Source organism: Pipistrellus kuhlii, unplaced genomic scaffold, assembly GCF_014108245.1.
Source record: "Pipistrellus kuhlii isolate mPipKuh1 unplaced genomic scaffold, mPipKuh1.p scaffold_m20_p_6, whole genome shotgun sequence".
Lineage (NCBI taxonomy): Eukaryota > Metazoa > Chordata > Mammalia > Chiroptera > Vespertilionidae > Pipistrellus > Pipistrellus kuhlii.
Window position 1 is genome coordinate 1,006,961 of NW_023425562.1, and position 18,683 is coordinate 1,025,643.

General features: G+C 53.4%; 1 pseudogene; it reads left to right on the plus strand.

Moving 5' to 3' along the window:
* The first annotated feature begins 2,364 nt into the window (after window positions 1–2,364).
* On the plus strand, window positions 2,365–2,804 carry LOC118707823 (annotated as a pseudogene).
* Window positions 2,805–18,683: the final 15,879 nt, after the last annotated feature.

Below are 18,683 nucleotides of genomic sequence, written 5' to 3' on the forward strand. Positions count from 1 at the left end.
AGGACAGGAAATGGAGGAGATTGGTGGGAAAGTTTGCTTTCTCCCCCTCCAAACAGAAGGGGCTGTCTCACTCTCATTGTGGACATGCTTATTGTCGCACATTCTCATAGCTGAGGAGGACACAGACGACGACGAGGAAGGAGAGTCTAAAGAAAAGGACCAACACGACTCAGAAGTTCACCGGCCGCCGATGCCCGCACCGAGGGTGGAGGAGACATGTCACAGGGCCGTTCCCACGCATGAGCCGCACTGGCCTGGTGCCTCATGAGGCCATGCTCCTACTTTCCCCTCTCGAGAAGGTGGGGACGCCGTGCGAGGCGAGGTGGGCCAGTACAGGTTTACATCATAATCGTGAAGTGACACGTAGCTTCTCCTACGTGAAATTACCATCATGGATTTGACTTCAGCTCTTTTCTGGAGCTTCCGGTCATTTCCCTTTCATTACCAAAACAATGTTGTCATAAACTAGAGGCCTGGTGCACAAAATTCGTGCACTGGGGAGTGTCCCTCAGCCCAGCCTGCACCCTCTCCGATCTGAGACCCCCTCAGGGGATGTCTGACTGCCTGGGATCAGGCCTAAACCTGCAGTTGGACATCCCTCTCACAATCCAGGATCACTGGCTCCCAACCACTCACCTGCCTGTCTGCCTGATGGCAGCACTGCCCGTGAGAGGAGGGAGCCATGTCTGAGAACTCAGTGCCAGGCCCACAGCCACTCGTCTGACCAGGATGAGTGGCACTCCCACAGCGGGCCAATCCCTGCAGGCCACGCCCCCCACCAGTGCACGAATCCCGTGCACCGGGCCTCTCCTATGAACATGATGCATTACAGACACTTTTATAACGGCCTGAAATGTAAGGCCCAGCAGCCCGTGGAGTGCGGGTCTTTGCACCTTCTTTCTCTTGCCCCCTCTGGCTTCTCTGCTCTTTATTAAACCCCTCCACCTCCAACAGCGCTGCTTCCACAGGTGAGGCACAGGAGTGCTTTCAAGCAAGGACGTGAGCGGCGAGGTGGCACCTTTTCCCGTTGTCCGCTCCAAGTGTTCTCGGAAAGCCGTCACATTAAAGCATCCCAGTCCACATGCCATGGTGCGTGAGGCAGCGCCGATGTTTAATTTATTTTGCTGCATGTTACAGTTAATTAAACAGCAGACAGACGTCACCCGGATTGCTCCTTCCTTCTCCCGCCCGGCAACTCGTAGGCTCACAGCCAGGGGTGGTCAGAGGAAGTGCGAGCTGTGTGTCTTCTTATTTCCTTTTTCTCACCAACAGACAATGTAGATGAGTGCCCCATCTCCCAACTTACTTTTAACATATATAGAGCCCGGCTGGCGTGGCTCAGTGGTTGAATATCGACCTGTGAACCAGGAGGGCCTGGGTTCGATTCCCGGTCAGGGCACATGCCCCAGTTGCAGGCATGCAGGAAGCTGCTGGACCCATGATTCTCATCACCGATGTTTCTATCTCTTTCTCCATCTCCCTTCCTCTCTGAAATATAAAAATGTGTGTTTTTTTTAAATATAGGACTTCACAGATGTTTAGAAATTCCTTTTTTCTGAACCCAAAACATTGGTTTTAGAAAGTAGCAAGTTCACAGCAGATGACAAACTTGTATATATGTATTTAATATAGGAAATGCATGAATAGACTCAAGTAAACATTTTAAATGGCACCGAGATGCCTGAATTGAGAACACTCTTATATTCAACCTCCCTGTCTACCCCACTTTCCCCCAAACACGAAGAGATGGGGACATCACCTCCACTGAAATAAGGATGAACCGGACCACTTTACTGAAAACAAGTGTTTCAGAGTCACTAGAATGTGATCACAGGTCAAAATCCAGCTCGCAACCCTGGCTGCCAGTCCTCTGTAGGGATGCAGAGAAGCAGTAACGTGGGGGGTTGGTACAAAAATAGGGTCCTCCCCTATGAGCCACTTTGTCCATCGCTCCTTCACTTAACGTTACGTATTGACAACATTTCTTCACGGGGGCCTATGGGCCTCTCTCGTCCTTGTTTAAGCATTGTGTGCCATCCTATCTAATAAAGAAGGGATATTCTAATTTACCCTCATGCCATCGCACAGATGGCAGCGCCTATAACCAAAAAGGAAGGAATATGCTAATTGGCTGCCATACCCTCAAAGATGGTGCCCACAGACACAAGTCCCCTCAGAAACTTGAGCTGCCGGCAGTGGCAGCAGCAGAGGTGTGATGAGGCATCGCCATCCCCTGAGGGCTCCCGGACGGTGAGAGGGGGCAGGCCAGGCTGAGGGACCTCCCTCCAGGGCATGAATTTTCATGCACCAGGCCTCTAGTTGAACAATAAGCTGTGTCATTGTGACCCTTCTCTGGCGTCCAAGATGTCAAAGAGAGGACGAGGTGTGTCCTCCAGGTGAAATTCTGGATTTCCCTGGGTCCTTCGGTAGGAACCGTGATCAACTGTGCCAACCGCACAGGAGCCAAAGCTTGTACATTATCTCTGTGAGGGAGATCAAGGGACAATGGAACAGGCTTCCTGCTGCCGGTGTGGGTGACAGTCACATACGGTAGACCAGAGCTCCGAGAGGAGGAACACCCGGCAGTGGTAACTCGACAGCGAGAGTCAGACCGGAGACAAGATGGCGTGTTTCTTTACTTTGGAGATACTGCGGGGGTCAGAGTGCACAATAACGGGGAAGTGGAAGGCTCTGCCATCACAGGAAGGGGTGCAAAGGAGAGTGCGGATCTGTGGCCCAGGACGGCATCCAGTGTGGGAGCAGTGTGTGACTCTCCCGTGTGTTTGCAAAGGAAAAACCATTAAAAACTGGTGACATGAAGAAGAAGGAAAAAAAAAACAACACAAAAGAAACCAAACAAAAAGATGCGTCATCGCTTATTGAATCACTGCCCTATGGATTTAAGATTGCTTCTAACATTGTCTGACTTCAAACAATAATAAACACCTCGCACCACCTCGTAACATATGCAGGCACTCCCCTTTGGGACGTTTATTCTCGTGAAACTCCTGGGCCCAAGGATGTGCTGACACTAAATATGGGAAGATAGTGCCAAATTCTGTCAAAAAGGCAGGAATACGTAAGAAGCTACCGGACCTTTGGGGGCAATCTTAAAGGTTAGCCCGGGAGGGTGCGTGCCACTGCCCCGTCAGAAACCTTTGGGTTCTAGGACATTTCCGAGGCCTACGGCATTGAAATGCGGGTCCAGAGTCCTGCAGGCAGACTCCAGCCCAGGTTTCTTGGTTTGCCGGCCGGAAGCACACGATGCCCCTCTTAGGGGACAGAATGAGACTTGGGTTCTGGAGTAATGCTTTCCAGCCGAAGAGCGATGTTGTGCAAATAATTAAAAGCACGTTTTCCTCCTGTGGGTCCTCCGGCCGTGGGGAGGAGCGCTGGGGCCTGTGCTGTGACTCCCGCACGCGGAGGGAAAAGCAGCCACGGAGCAGTCCACCAGGACACTCTGTGGAGACACAGGCTCCACGTGACACGGGCCCGGGCCCTGTGTTCCTCACGCAGGACGCTAGGAAAGGAGGCTGCGGCCCCACTGTTTATGGAAAGCAGTCCCATCCATCGCCACAGGAGCCACTCCGTGACCTATGGAGAGCAGCCCCTCCAACGCCCGGGTCAAACAAAGACCCATTCACCCCCCGATTCCCCCACTCTCCCCCACCACACACACACACACACACACACACACACACACACACACACACGCTGTGTGCATGCAGCAGGGCTTTCTCCTCTCTGCTCTGTGGGGCTCCGCCTCAGCTGGGAAGGCTCGGCCACTGCAGTGACTCGCCAGCTGGACCAGACCAGGGATGGCACTCTCTCTGGCCACCTGGGGGGAAGGGTGTGGGGCTCCTCAGGGTCCTGGCTGTGGCATTGGCCGGCCGGCCACCAGGATCTCTCCAATCGGTCCCTATGCTGCTTTAAAACCCAGTGACCAGGCTCCAGGAGCAAGTGTCCAAGGCTTACCTGCCAGCAAGGGCAGCGAGAGAGCGAGCAGGGGAGCCAACAGGGGCCCAGGGTGGAGCCACTGCCAGAGGGACACAGCTCCCAGCAGGATGGAGCAGGGCGGCACAGTGCACACACTCAGAGCAGTGCACATGGAAGATGCAGGAATTGTGGCTGGGCTGGTATGAGAGATGCTGGCGGCTGGCTCCTCCAAAGAAGAGATGGAGTCCTGGGCGGGAACTGGGGGAGCGCTCTTGGCCACACCCACCTGGAGCCAGGCTTCCATCACACCCAGCTGAGTGGGACAGGGACGCATGGTATGTGGCTCAGATGCCACAACTCCCCGTTCTGACAGACTTAGTGGGTTTTCCAGGATAAAGGTACCTCTATTGCCTGTGTGCCCTGGAAACGCTAAGTGGCTGTGTTTAAACCTTTTCCGGAATTGGCGTTGAGAAGATCAGTAGAACTTCCCAGACTCCCATGGCAGATGCTTCTCCGAAATGCCTTCACAGGTGAGACCTGCCCAAGGCCAAGGCCAGGAGAAACCCTAAGGAGCAACTGAACCAAACCAGGAGGCTCCGGGGGACCTGAGGTCGGAGGCCACCAGGACTGACCTGCCGAGGGGCGGAGACTGGGCCCTGCTGCCCAAGCCGTGTGCCCTCGGAGCTGTGCCAGCCGAAGTGGCAGCACTGTGCATGGCAGAGGCAGCTCCCTCTAATGCACACACATCTCCACCACGTGCTGGCACAGCCCCGGAGCCAGGGAGCTGACGGGCATGTAGGATGAATCAACCATCCGAGCAGCCTTCCGTCTCCAGCTGCTCCTAAGGGACGCTCAGGAGCCGCTGGAAAATTCCAGTGCGAGGGTCCCAGCTCGACCAATTAAACCAGGTTCCCTGGGGCAGAACCCAGCCATCGGCGCTGTTAATAGTCCCTCCGGGGATTCTTGCGAACAGCCAGGACTGAGCCACTGGGCTGGAGCCTGGAGCCAGGGGAGCGGCCCCAGTACCGAACTCTGAGGATGTGAGCAATGAGTGCTGGCAGCCATGAGCGGCTCTCAGTAAACAGGGAGAAAACTCCGCAGAGCAACGTTAGAGTCACTTCTTTCTCAAGAGAAAGCCCTAACATTATCCTATCTAATAAAAGGCTAATATGCAAATTGACCAAACAGCAGGACGACCAGTCACTATGACACACACTGACCACCAGAGGGCGGACGCTCAATGCAGGAACTACCCCCTGGAGGTCAGTGGGCTCCCACAGGGGGAGCCACACTCAGCCAGAAGCCGAGCTCATGGCTGGTAAGTGCAGAGACGGGGGCGGGAGTAGACCTAAGCTGGCAGTCAGACATCCCCTGAGGGCTCCCAGACTGCAAGAGGGCGCAGGCTGGGCTGAGCGACGCCCCCTCCAGTGTATGAATTTTCATGCACCGGGCCTCTAGTTCCTAAACAATAAGAAAAGAGGACAGTGAGTTTGTGAACATTGTGCCCACACCCGACCAGGAGTCCTCCACAATCCGACTCCCCCACGCCAGGCTGGTGTGGCCCCTGGTGTCCTGACGGCGTCTGCAGGGACAGACAGACAGACGTTGCCCACTCCTTTGGCCACAGTCAGCTCCAGGAACACCACACACACACACACATACACACACGCACGCACACTCACACACACGCACGCACACTCACACGCACACGCGCGCTCCTCACAGGAGCGTTAACTCCCGGTCCCAGAGAACACAGCGCCTCCTCCCAGGGACAGGCTGTCCTGCTTCCACCAAAGGGATTCCACTCAGTTCCCGGAAGGTTCCGCCCCAGATAGACTCCCTCCTGTAGAAACAACTCGCTGACCAATGGGTGAGGAGAGAATTTTCGGGATGTGGGGGGGGGGGGGCCTCCAGGTCAGGGGGGCCCTTCCTTCTCATCTTGGATGTCCAGGCTGGGGAAGCCTCTCTGCTCACACACGTTCTGCAGCTTCTCCTCCCTTTCCAGAGACCCAGGGCTGCCCAAAGGAGCCACCAGGCCATGAACGGGAAGCCTGGGGCAGGGCTCTCCTAAGCCAGGGAAGGCACGCGTGTGCTTCTGGGACGCGCTCGACCACCCTCCCCTGCCTGGATTCTCAGCCATCGGCTCACACGGCTCCTCCCTGGGCCCAGCCCCGGCAGCCCCATTGGAGTGGAAACAGGAACAGGAACTTGAGCCACCGCAGGATCAACGTGGTGCTGTGGAAAGAGCTTGACTAAGAATCAGACTCAGGTTCAAGTCTAGCCTACCTCTGCCACGCTACTGACCATAACGAGTGACTCCATCTCTCCCCACTTTAACATACGAACACACATGCCCACATGCGTGCACAATGTACACACACACACACACACAAATGCTCCTTCCCAGGAAAGGAAAATGGACCCACCCTGGCCAGTGAGTGACAGCTGGTCAGTGACAGCTGCTAGCATTCCATGAAGGGAGACTCCATCAGTTCACAAAAAGAAGTGCCATTCGGCCGAAACCAGTTTGGCTGAGTGATAGAGCGTCGGTCTGCGGACTGAAGGGTTCCGGGTTCGATTTCGGTCAAGGGCATGTACCTTGGTTGCGGGCACATCCCCAGTGGGGGGTGTGCAGGAGGCAGCTGGTCAATGTTTCTCTCTCATTGATGTTTCTAACTCTCTATCCCTCCTCTACCTTCCTCTCTGTGAAAAATCAATTTAGAAAAAAATTTTTTTTTAAAAAAAGAACTGCCATTCGGGAACAATGTGGCCTGGTGGGTCGCAGAAGAGTACCCTCCTCCCATCATCACACACACTGAGAGGAGCGTGCTGGAGGCCCCGGGTGGGGAGAGGCTGGGCCTGCAAGCCGTGTGTACAACGCACGGAGAAAATGCCAGAAAATGCCGGATCCTGGGCGCGGAGGAGGCTGCTCCTGCGGACTGCGGCACTTTCCGAACTCTTCACAAAGACGTTCTCAGCAGCCTCGTCGGCTCCTCTCTTATCGTGCGGAGCGCCTGGCACAGGGGGACGTGCCCCGGGAGCTGCAGAGCCATCAGAGGCCCGTGCGGATCTGAGAACAGCCTTCCGTCCCCCGCCGGACCCCCTGCCTTCCCCATCTCCCGCCTCCTGCTTCCTGCATTTCTAAAAACTTCTTTATATTTATTCTCGCTGCGGCCTGCCATGCCATAAAAGAATGGGGGAAATCTCATTAAAATTATATCAAAAGGGGAAGGAGGGCACGGAGCCTGAAGTCCCTGCCATCTCCACACAATACGCTAATCAACTGGAGTGCGCAGGTTAAATGGGGCCCACCGAGGGCGAGGCTGATGATGCCCCCTTCCCTTCCCGGGGGGCCGGGGGCCGGGGGCCGCTGCCTTCAGGCGCCCAGCGGAGAGCCCATTAACATGCAGCCTGAAAGCCGTCTGCCAGCACTTCCCACCCCCTCCCTCCCCGCCATGGCTCTTCCTGCCCTGCCCCCCGGCCTGCGGGCCACAGAGCTACTGCTGACGCCCTGTTGGGACAGTTAAGACCCAGGAGGCCAGGGGTCTCTCTGAAGTCGCCTGGGTAGTGATGGGAGAGCTCAGTGGTGGTTGCAATGGTCCCTGGCTGGGAAGATGTCAGATGCTGGACCTACTAAGTGTCCGGCCTCCGTCTCCCTCAGGAGCCTGCAGAGGGAGCACTGTCTGCTCACCCTGCAGCGAGGTCCTCAGGCCCTGGGCCGGGGAGCAGGGGCCAGGAAGCACAGCGTCCCTGTGCTCTGGGCCTCTCTTCCGCTGTGTGGACAGCGGAAAGGTTTGAAAAAACTCAGCATTAAAGAGAGGCCCAGCCCTGGCTGGTGTGGCTCAGTGGATAGAGTGTCGGACTGCGGGCTGAAGGGTCCTGGGTTCGATTCTGGTCAAGGCACGTACCTGGGTTGCAGGCTCCTCCTGGCCGGGGTCCTGGTCGGGGCACTTGCAGGAGGCAACTCATCGATGTGTTCCTCTCACACCGATGTTCTTCTCTGCCTTTCACTCTCTCTTCCCCTCTCTCTAAAATCAATGGGAAAATAACCTCGGTGAGGATTAACAAAAATAAATAAAAGAAGTCCAACTCTAAAGGCTGGGAATCGCTGCTTCAGCCTGTTTCTTTGCTGAGCCTCCACTCAACACCCATCGGCTCTCCTCCCCACCCCTCAGGGCCTGCCCTGGCTTCACAGGAAAGCCAGCTGCTGAGGGTACGGGGTGAGTGTCAGTGACCGGAGGTGGAGGTCGCATGGTGCTCTTCTGCATGGGCCCTGAGACAACATGCTGCCCTCAGAGCACATGGGAGCCCCCGCTCCTCGGGGCTGGCCTCCCGCCCGGGCCCAGGCCTGTGACTGACTCTCTCCCCGAGAAACGCAGCAGGTCCAGTATGCCCCCACCCTCCGCGTCTGTTCTCGACCTCAGTGACAGCTCCAGCACTGCTCTTCCCGAAGCCGGGGCCGGGAGCTGCTCAGGCTCTGCACCCCCACCCCAGCCTGGGGTCACTGGCCTTGCCAGGAGCTCAGCCCTCTCCCTCGTGTCCGGTGGGGACACTGTCCGCAGGGAAACGCTTCCCCGGACCAAATCCGTTTGGACAAGCCGGGGCAGGTGTGGTCAGGCCTCTGTTACAGGTCTCGGCAGTTCTCTGAGGGACCTCGCATCGCAAGCAGGCATGTCCGGGTGCACATGTCCATCGCTCCTGCTGTTTCCCAAACTCCTTTGCCCAGGGAACCTGTTTCTCTGCAGAGCAGCCCGCAGCCTCTGTGCTGGACCCGCTCTGCACGTGGCGTGGGCCTCCGTGTCATGAACGGTCCCGGGCAGGACCTGCGGCGGAGTGAGCGGTGCTAACCGGGGCACAGACAGAAAAGCATGCGTGATGTGGAGGCCAGACATGGGAAAGAAAGCATGTCTTCCGACTACGCAGTGAGAAACAGCCCCGAGAATGTCACTGACACTCCGGGCGCTTCATCAGGAGCTGCGCTCGCAGTGGGCGCAGGGACAGGCTGAGCAGGGAGTGGGGAGTGGGGAGCAGGCTGAGCAGGGACAGGCTGAGCGGGGAGTGGGGAGTGGGGAGCAGGGACAGGGGACAGGCTGAGCGGGGAGTGGGGAGTGGGGAGCGGGGACAGGGGACAGGCTGAGCGGGGAGCAGGGAGCGGGGAGTGGGTTTGGGCTGCAGGCGGGTGCTGGGCCAGCACCAGGGGCCTCGGCGGGTGGTGACATGGAAGCGGGAGGTTGCCCACCTCAGCCCATTGGTCCGGAGGTTTGACTTGGTTATGCAAGCGGCTGGGATTTTGCAGTTCGTTTTCCTGAAAATTATCAATTAATGAATTTTTTAACGCCTGCCGCCATAAACGCTATTTTTCCTTCCTTTTATCTGAAGGTGTTTTATGTCTCTTCTTTAGCCAGCGCTGTTTATACAATCTGAAAGGACATGAACGCAAGAAGAACAAGGTCTTCCTTGAAAAGCAGAATTCCACGGGAGAACTTGCCTGGCCAAGGACCATACTGTCCTCACAGACAGTCACTGTCACAATGAGAGGTGGCTCTGAGCAGAGGTGGACAGAGGAGGAAGTGGAATATAAACTCCCCGAGTGGAATCAGATGTGAAATGAGTGTGGGGTTACAGTCACACGGAAGGAGTAGAGGAAGATAAACACAATAAATTTTATCAAAATAGTAGACTATTTCCCAAATAAATATGCTTACACTCCTAGCTTACTAGTATTTTTATGCCACAATAAATTCCAGATGAACCAGAGACTATAAAGTCATCTCTGAAGCCAGGAAAATAATAGAAGAAAATGTGGATAATTATTTTTATAATCCTGGTTGGAAGGAAGTCTCTTTAACCGCATGTAAAAAGCCAGAAACAATAACATCAAAAGATTGTACATCTGACAACACAAAAATTCTCCAAAGCAAAAATTATTGCAGGGCTAAAATACAAACAGTACACAGAGCAAAATGTCTGCAGCATCCATGACAAAGGGCTGTTAACACATGAAGTTCCCTTGCGAATCGCTGGGGGAAAGATGACTACCTGTGACCCACAGAATGGAGAAGCCCAACCTCCTAAGCGGAGTCTCAATCAAACTCCAGCTAAAACAGAGATCACAGCGTCCAGCAGCAGGAGACGGAGAGGAGATTGAGGGAACAGATTGCCTTACGAGCCTCACACAGTTCGCGATGAAGATAAGGGGGAAACGGCAGGACATTTAGCACTCAGGTGCCCACGACTGAGGCTCAGATACAGATAAGCAGTGCAAGGTATTTACAGCTCAAACTAAGAACATAAATATCACCCGAGTTGAAGTGGAGGTTCTTTCTTATCATCTTTATGCTTAAGCACTGTCTCATCATTGCAAACTTGAACCCTGGGTCGGCCATTTTCAAGAATTTCTCCTGCGAGGTTCTGGTTTATAAATGATACTTCATTTCATAACCTTGAGGTTAATAACTATGCTTATTTGCTTATTATAGGAAATTTCATTCACTGTTCATTTGTTATATGAAAATGAATATGAATTAATTCAACAAGGTAATATTAAACCCACTGGTTCTTACTTTATTGACATTATTTTAAACTAGAGGCCTGGTGCACGAAATTTGTGTACTTGGGGGGGGGGGGTCTCCCTCAGCCCAGCCTGCACCCTCTCCAATCTGGGACCCCTCAGGGGATGTCAACTGCTGGTTCAGCTGGCAGTCAGAGATCCCTCTCATAATCCGGGACTGTTGGCTCCTAAGCACTCACCTGCCTGGCTGCCTGACTGCCCCTAACCATTCTGCCTGCCATCCATATAGCCCCCTAACCACTCCCCTGCTGGCCTCATTGACACCTAACCACTCCCCTGCCAGCCTGATCACCCCTAACTGCCCTCCCCTAAAGGCCTGGTCACCCACAACTGCCCTCCCCTGCAGGCCATCTTATGACAATGTGGGGGCGGCCATCTTGTGATAAGAGGGCATGAGGGTCAATTTGCATATTACCTCTTTATTATACAGGATAATTCAAAGAGCAAAGAAGAAATGAAGGGAGGATGGAAAGGAGAGAGAGAAGAAAAAGAAAAAAGGACATTTTCCTGGAGTTAGAAAAACCATCTCTTTTTCTCTTTACATGAATTAAGTGAAAAAGAATGGTAATTACAGCCAAAACGATGCAGAATTTCAGCTTTTTCCTCAGCATGCTTTAAAACAAAAATTAGCAAAGAACATGGTGGAGAGCTACTGAAAACTAACATTGCTGCACTGAGCCGGCACGGCCATGGCATCCGCAGCCCGGGAGCCGTGTGCGCCGCCAGCTCAGCCAGGTTCCGTGACCCCGAGTGGTGGCCATGAAGGATGAGAAAGACAGACAGGAGAGAGAAAGCTGGGATTTGGGGGGACGCTGCTTCCCTGAGGGGGACCCAGCAGCGCCTCGGACCACACACCGTGCCTTCATTTTATAACAGATGTTATAAAATAGCAAATAAAATAGCATCTTACTTACGAGGCACAGGAAGGGCGTGGTCACGATGGCTCCAGCACCCTGTGGGTTTCCATCCTCCACATGCCCCTGGTCCGGCTCTGTTTCCCGCGGCCTCTGTCACTCAGACCACAGGGCCACGCTCACAGCCACAGCTGCTGGCTCTCCCGGTGCCGGGAGGCTCTGCCTCCGGGCTGGGCCCTGCCGTGGCCACGAGGACTGTGCCCTCTCCTCAGTCCGAGGCCTGAGCCTGTCCACACGCTGCACCGCCCCACACATGGTGACAATGAGCACTTTGATTACTTCCTGTGACAAGAAGTCTGCGGCGGTAGGACATTCCAGGGACTGGTTCGGGCTCTCACTGGAATCAACGTGCTAAGTTCCTGTCTCTGTGCTTCTCTTGCAAAAACCACCTGACCTCATAAAAAAATAAATAAATAAATAAAATAACCGAGGCAGATGGGAAGCCCCTGCAGAGCCCTGCAGGCCTGGACCCCTCCCCTAACCCCCCCCTCACCCCATCCCCCCGTGAACACACTTCTCAGGCCTGTCACACGGGACAGCCACCCTGGTGTGCACGCCTGTCCCCTCTGCCAGGCGGGGTAGGGGCTTCCGTCTGGCTTCTCGCGCCCAGCGCCTGGCGTCGGAGGCTCAGCGATTGCTCTCTGAGTGAGTGAACCGTGCGGACGCCGCCCTCAGCAGGCGGAAGGCATTGGGGGACCCGGGCACCTCTCCTCGCCCCTCAGATGCCGCCTGGGCCCTGGCCGCGGGTTTGATGAGGTCCCAGGAAGAAGGAGGCAGGATGGGGGACGCCCGAAAAGCTCCGCGGGCCACAGCCGTGTGTGGTGAGGAGAGGAGACTGCCATCAGCACACCGCAGCTCTCCAGCCACAGGCGGCTCTTGGGCCCCTTGGGTGTGGCTCTTCCACAAAACGCCACGGCCTGGGCCAGTCTATGGTGAAGACGTGGCGTTAGGAGAAGTTTAAGTTTAAAAAATGTGGCTCTCCAAAGAGATTTCAGTCATTGTGCTGTTGGTATTTGGCTCTGTGGACCAGTGCGTTTGCCGACCCCGGCCTCAGAACATGATGCAATGACTCCCGGTGACTTTCTCAAAACGCACCGCTGGGTGTTTCCCGAGGGCCCAGATCTTTCCGCGGAAGTGCGTTCACCGTTAAGTTTCTGGGTGAGCTGCTTGGAGGAGAGCCCTGGCCCCCCAGAATCGTCCCCAAGGGCACCCCTCAAGGCCATCCTGAGAAAGAGCCGCTGGAGACCCTGCAGAGAGGGCTGGGCTCTCCAGTCCCCTCCCCCGGGCCTCTGGGAGGCGAACCCTGACTCCTGCTGATGAGCCAGGCTCGGAAGCAGGGGTCTGGCCCCACGGAGGCCCAGGCGGCTGGCAGCACAGCCGGCAAGAAGCCGCTCAGCCCGCCGCTCCGTGGCCATGGGCTCCTGAGCCACGGAGGCTGCCCTGGGGAGAGGGGAGCGCGTTTTACCCATGTGACCTTTAGGAAGGCCAGCCGGCGTCCTGGAGGGAGCGGAGCAGAGGGGGCAAAGGGGGGCCGTGCCCCATCTGAGCTGGCGGTCCCTGTGACAGGACTAAGTCAGGAAAGGAGGACATGTTTCGGTTGGCAGCTGTGCTGTGTGCGTGGAGTTTATGTGTGGAAGCGGGTCTGTGTCTGTCAAGGTCCCCTGCTCGGCCTCTGCTCTCAGGACGTGGGGCTTACTTACTATATCACACATCTTCTAGGTCATCAAATGTCCTTCCCAGCATAACGTTAAAACGATACAGATTATGCTACACAATGCACATTATTCAGCCACCTCCTATGGTTGGGTGTTTGAGTTGTTGCCAATATTTTGTTATCATTAGCCATATTGTGTTGAACATCTTTTCATCCTCGCTTAAATCCAGAATTATTTCCTTGGGGTAAAATCCTGTAAATTGAGTTGCTGAGTCATTGGGATTAGGCCATTATTAAGGCTTTCCATATATTGTAAAATTGCTTTTTCAGAAAGATGATACCAATTTCCATCCCTACCGCTATCAAAGCGCATTCCCCCCACTTTCCAGTGCGAGGTTTCCCATCGCTTTGACCTCCTGCTCTTTGGATGAACTCGTTCTGACCACTGTCTTGAGTGAACCACAGGTTAGAGCTAAGCGTGTCCCCACTGTGTCCTTCATAAAAACAGGTGTTCGCATGTTCAGTCTGATCACGGAACCTGTGCTCACGTGTCTCCCAGATCCTGGCTTTCCGCGGCCATTCTGTTCCTTTCCAGCCACACACGATGTCTCTCATCAGATCTCTAAATGCTCTTGTGTGAAAACAAAGGCCATTTCTAGTAGGTAGGGGTGGAAACTCCAAATATGGTTCTACGAAGCCGGGCAGTTTGAATTGTGAAACTCTCGGCTGGGGAGAGCTCTCGGCAATGACAGCAACACAAACAGGAAGATCTAAAGAGGAAACAGCTCGGATTCCTTGTTCAGCCTCAGAGCTCCGAGGCGGAAAGCCAGGGAAAGTGAGCAGGAGCAAGAGGAACGTCCTAGCCGATGTGGCTCAGTGGACAGGGTGTCGGCTTGTGGACTGAAGGGTCTCGGTCAAGGGCACATGCCTGGGATGTGGCTTGGTCTCCAGTGAGGGCATGCAGGAGGCAGCCGATCAATGATTCCCTCTCACTCATCATTGATGTTTCCATCTCTCTCCCTCTCCCTTGCTCTCTGAAATCAATATACAGAGAGAGAGAGAGAGAGAGAGAGAGAGAGAGAGAGAGAGAGAGAACAAAACAATATCAGAGTAAAGAGACTGCAGACTTCTTGGATTTCAAGAGATAAAACTGATGCAATCCAGTGAAGACTAAATATCCCAGCCACACAGTTATATGGAGAGGGCTTGGAAGAGAGCTTATCGAAATATGCCCGGCAAGGGAGGGAGGAAAGAAGGAAGGAAAGAAGGAAGGAAGAGAGGGAGGGAGGGAGGGAGGAAAGGAGGGGTGGAGGGAGGAGGAGGAGGGAAACACAGGCTGTGTGGGCAGCGGCAGGGCCTTGTTCTATGTAATGAACAGCTCTCTCCCGAAAGAATGCCCCGAAGCCGGGTCCGAGCCGGGGGTTCAGACAATGCGATGCACTGAACGTAACTGCCTTCCTGGCGATACGAAGCTATGATCCCCGCCCGACTTCTCTCTGGAAACCGCTGGGCCTGGGTAATGAGGGAAAGGTGCCGTCCAGACACGGGGGCAGAGGACCGTTATCCGCGTGGAGGCTGCCGCCTGGCCTCCGCGGGCCGGAGGAGGAAACGAGGCCCGGAACCCTCCGGAAGGCGGCGGCACCGATCTTTAGCTCATTGATCTGTCGGCTCCCGGAAAAGGAGCCGCGTGTCAATACGTGGCTTTAGTTAAGAAGTGAGGGTCCGAGAAGAAACGGCGGGGGGGCGCTGGGATCCGCTGGGGCAGCAGGTTTATAGAAAATAGAATCGAGAGTTTCTGGGAGAAATTGATGTCCGGTCAGGACACAGGAGCATCAAACAGCATGAGGCGTACGATCAGCAGACTTGGGGGTCCGCCGGGCAGCGCCCCCCTTCCTTCTGCCTTTTTATCTGCGCAGAATAAAACACGGCAGCAATAAACTGGAACTTTTAAGAAAAGCTAATCTAAAAACAGCAAGTGGAATGAATAATTTAAAACGCTAGGATCCAGCAAAGTATGACTTTGTAACTTATGACTTTATGCTTAATTATAATGATCAATTACGGAAATCTGCATATGAAAATTAAAAATAGGGAGTCCTGAGTGATAAAACTAAGAAGACAAGTAAAGAGAAGAGGCAATGATGTAAAATTAAAATAATCCTTAATTCTGAAGATGAAAATGGTCCCTGAACATACTTAAATTACTTCTTGGTCTTGCAGTCTTATGTTATTCTTTCATAAGAAGAAATTGTAAGAATTTTTCTTTAGACTAAGAGAAAATGCTGCTGAAACACATTTTCTGAGCATCTGTAATATAACGTTCTAATCGCTTGGAGATGTACAAAATGATTTCTTCCTTAAAAAAAAAAAAAAAAAACATGGAAAGTTGAAAGTTGGTCTTGAACACAATTTCAAATCAATTGCATGAATGTGCATGTGGTGGAATAATTCAGAATTCTGTTTTAATTAATGACAAAAAGACCGACTCTGATATCATTCCTCAATACACACGATTATTAAAATTTTTGTATATTCCTTTCTACCATTTTTATTTGAACTAATGTTTATTAAATAGTTACCATGGGGTACATAAAATTGTATGTCTTTTTTTTTTTTCAAGAGCATAACAGAAGCATTTTTTTCCTCTGTTACTAGCGGACAGCTCCCAAATACACTCTCGTGTGCCCTCATTCTTTATGGTCTTCGCTGGGCATGTGAGCTGCATGATGGAAGGTATGCTGCAGGCCCCACTGTGAGGAACACGCAGAGGCAGATGGTGGACGGCCTTTGTAGGTGGATTTTGCAGAAATGCCAGCAGTGCTTCTCCTCCGGGTGCCCGTGGCCTCCTGCCCTCCTGCCCTCCTGCCCTCTGGCCCTCCTGGCATGTAACGGAGGGCTCTCCCACGCTGATGTGGAGCTCAGCCACATGACCCGCTTGGCAAACAGGACCTCAGTCATCCTGCCTGCACCGTGGCCCTTCCTCCCTGGCTCTCCTAGGAGCTCTGTCTCCATCTCCCCAGGCAGGGCTGGCGGGCTGGGTGAGGAGACACGGCCAGTTACTCCCATTCCTCCTGCAGGCCTGGCCACCGCCAGACAGCCCCGGTCGCCCAGCACCAGCCCTCACCCCCGAGCAAGGTGTTCAGAGAACCTGGCTGAAAGGGGCAACACCGGCCCAGACAGAAGGCACACCCATGACCCACAGAATCCTGAGCTAGTGCATGGCCATTAGTTGAAGCCACTTTGCTTTGGAGGCGTCTGTCGCACAACGAAAGCTGACTGATGCAGGCATGTTCTGTGGCCCCTGTGCTCCGTTCCCGGCAATGAGCTGAAGAGGCCAAAGGGCAAGCACACCGGCGAGTCTTCAGTTCCCAGCCAGTGACCATCACCTGTCATGGCCACAGTCCTCCCTGGCATTCCCAGCCCCCACGATGGCCTGGCCACGCGGAGCGGTTCCTACACCTTCCAAGACTTCTCTTCAGGGACCGGAAGGAGGTCCCTCGATGCCGACGGGCTGCAGGAGGACCCCTGCCCAGGAGAACCCTGGACCTCCACCCTGGCGGAGACAGGGGTCCCGGGCCCCAAACGCGGAAGGTTTCCTGGGCCGGCCACCCTCCCTGTCCGGAAAGCCCTTCTCTGGCCTCCGTGACTCATCCACTCAGGGGTGTCTGCTTGGCGTGGACCCACTAATGCAGCGGTGGGGGAGGGGGCAGCAAGAAAACGGCTTCCGGCTGCAGGAGGCTTACCCTCCCCGGGGAGAGAAGTGTGTAGCCCCCAGGCCCCGGCAGCAAAGCCAAGACTTCCTGTTAAATGCGTCCCGAACCCCACTCTGCAGACCGCCAGCCAGCCCCTCCCTGCACCCTGACGTCATTGCTCTGGGCTTCGGTAGCCACGGAAACGTGGTTTAAACACACTGATCTTCGCATTGATTACATGTTCAGATGATAATATCGTGGATATATTGAGTTAAATAAGATGGATTATTACAATTAATTTCACCGGTCTCTCTTTCTTTTATTCATGTTGTTACCTGAAAAAACGAAATGCATGGCTCTTATTTGTGGCTCACCTCGCATTTCTGTTGGGTGGTGTTGCCCTAGATCAGTAGTCTGCAAGCTGCAGCTCTCTGGCCCCTTGAGGGTGGCTCTTCCACAAAACACCAGGGCCTGGGAGAGTCTGTTTTGAAGAAGTGGCGTTAGAAGTTTAAGTTTAAAAAATTCGGCTCTCAGAAGAAATTTCAGTCGTACTGTTGGTATTTGGCTCTGTTGGCTCATGAGTTTGCCGACCGCTGGGCTAGATACTTTCCAACCTGGGTGGCAGGGCGCTGCTTTACACAGAGCAGGAGAGACATGAACGGAACGAAGCTCATTACCATTTGGACAAAGGTGAAGACTCACATCAGATACCAGGGTTGGGTCAAAGCGTGGAGGTGGAGTTCTCCGCTTTGACCTGGGAACTGGGAGGATGAGCTGAGTCTTCAGTCAGTGGCTTAGAATTATCACAGGAACACAGGGCCTCGGGCCCATATCCTTCCTCTGACCTCATCCTGGCCATGGCTTGTCAACCCACGACCCACCCTCAGCTCACCCACTGCAGCGAGTCTTCAGACTGGGAAAGGAGGCTGGACTAAATCATAAGCATAATACAACAAGTAAGGGCCATAACATTCACAATTGTGTGTCAAGTTTAGGAAAAAGTTCTTATACCATTGGGACAGTTGGTCTGTATCTGGTATGAAGGTATTTTAATTTTAAGAGAATTTAGCATGTTGGGGTTGTGACCAGTTATTAAGCTTTGTAATTCCAACTTAAATGCCCAATTAATTTTAGAATTTTTTTAGAGGAATTTTTTTGAAAACCTGTAAATATTGTTGGAATTTTTCAGAGAACTTGTTTATATTTAATCACTTGTTTTAATACGTTGGCAAACTCGGTGGGGTAGATTTATAAGACTTGTGCTATGTTCTAAACTTGCCCTGTCACGCAATCAGCGTCCTATAAAAGAAAATGCATCCTATTAAGCATATCAGTGCATTTGTACGTGTTCGAGGAATTTAATTAAATTAGATGTGTAAACAGGACTGGTGGTTTGAGGACGTCTGGTTTTTCCAAGTTGAGTTAATTAAGAACTATTCTAAAAAAAAAAAGTGTAATTATTTGCTCTTATTTTAATAGATTTTCACATAGAACTCAAGATTTATAAGGCAAAATTAAAAACGTAATAAAGCAGATTTAATATTTTTACGTTGCTATAAATTATTCATTTAACACGCAAGTATTAAGAGTGGTTTTTCCTCTGCACAAAAGCCCACTCAGGAGCCGGTGAGCATGCTCTGCAGCGAGGAAGGCCCGCTCCCATCAGAGAACTAACGGCAGCAGCTCTGAGCGAGCAGCCCAGAGGCCACAGCGTCTCCCTCTTCGGGGCCGTGGCCGTGGGCGTGGCCGTGACCCCGGGGCCTCTCTCCACCAGGAAGCACCCTCTTGGGCAGAGGCCTCAGAAACAAGCCTTCACGTTGGACTGGGCCCGTGGTCGGCAAACTCATTCGTCACCAGAGCCAAATACCAACAGCGCAACGACTGACATTTCTTTGGAGAGCCACATTTTTTAAACT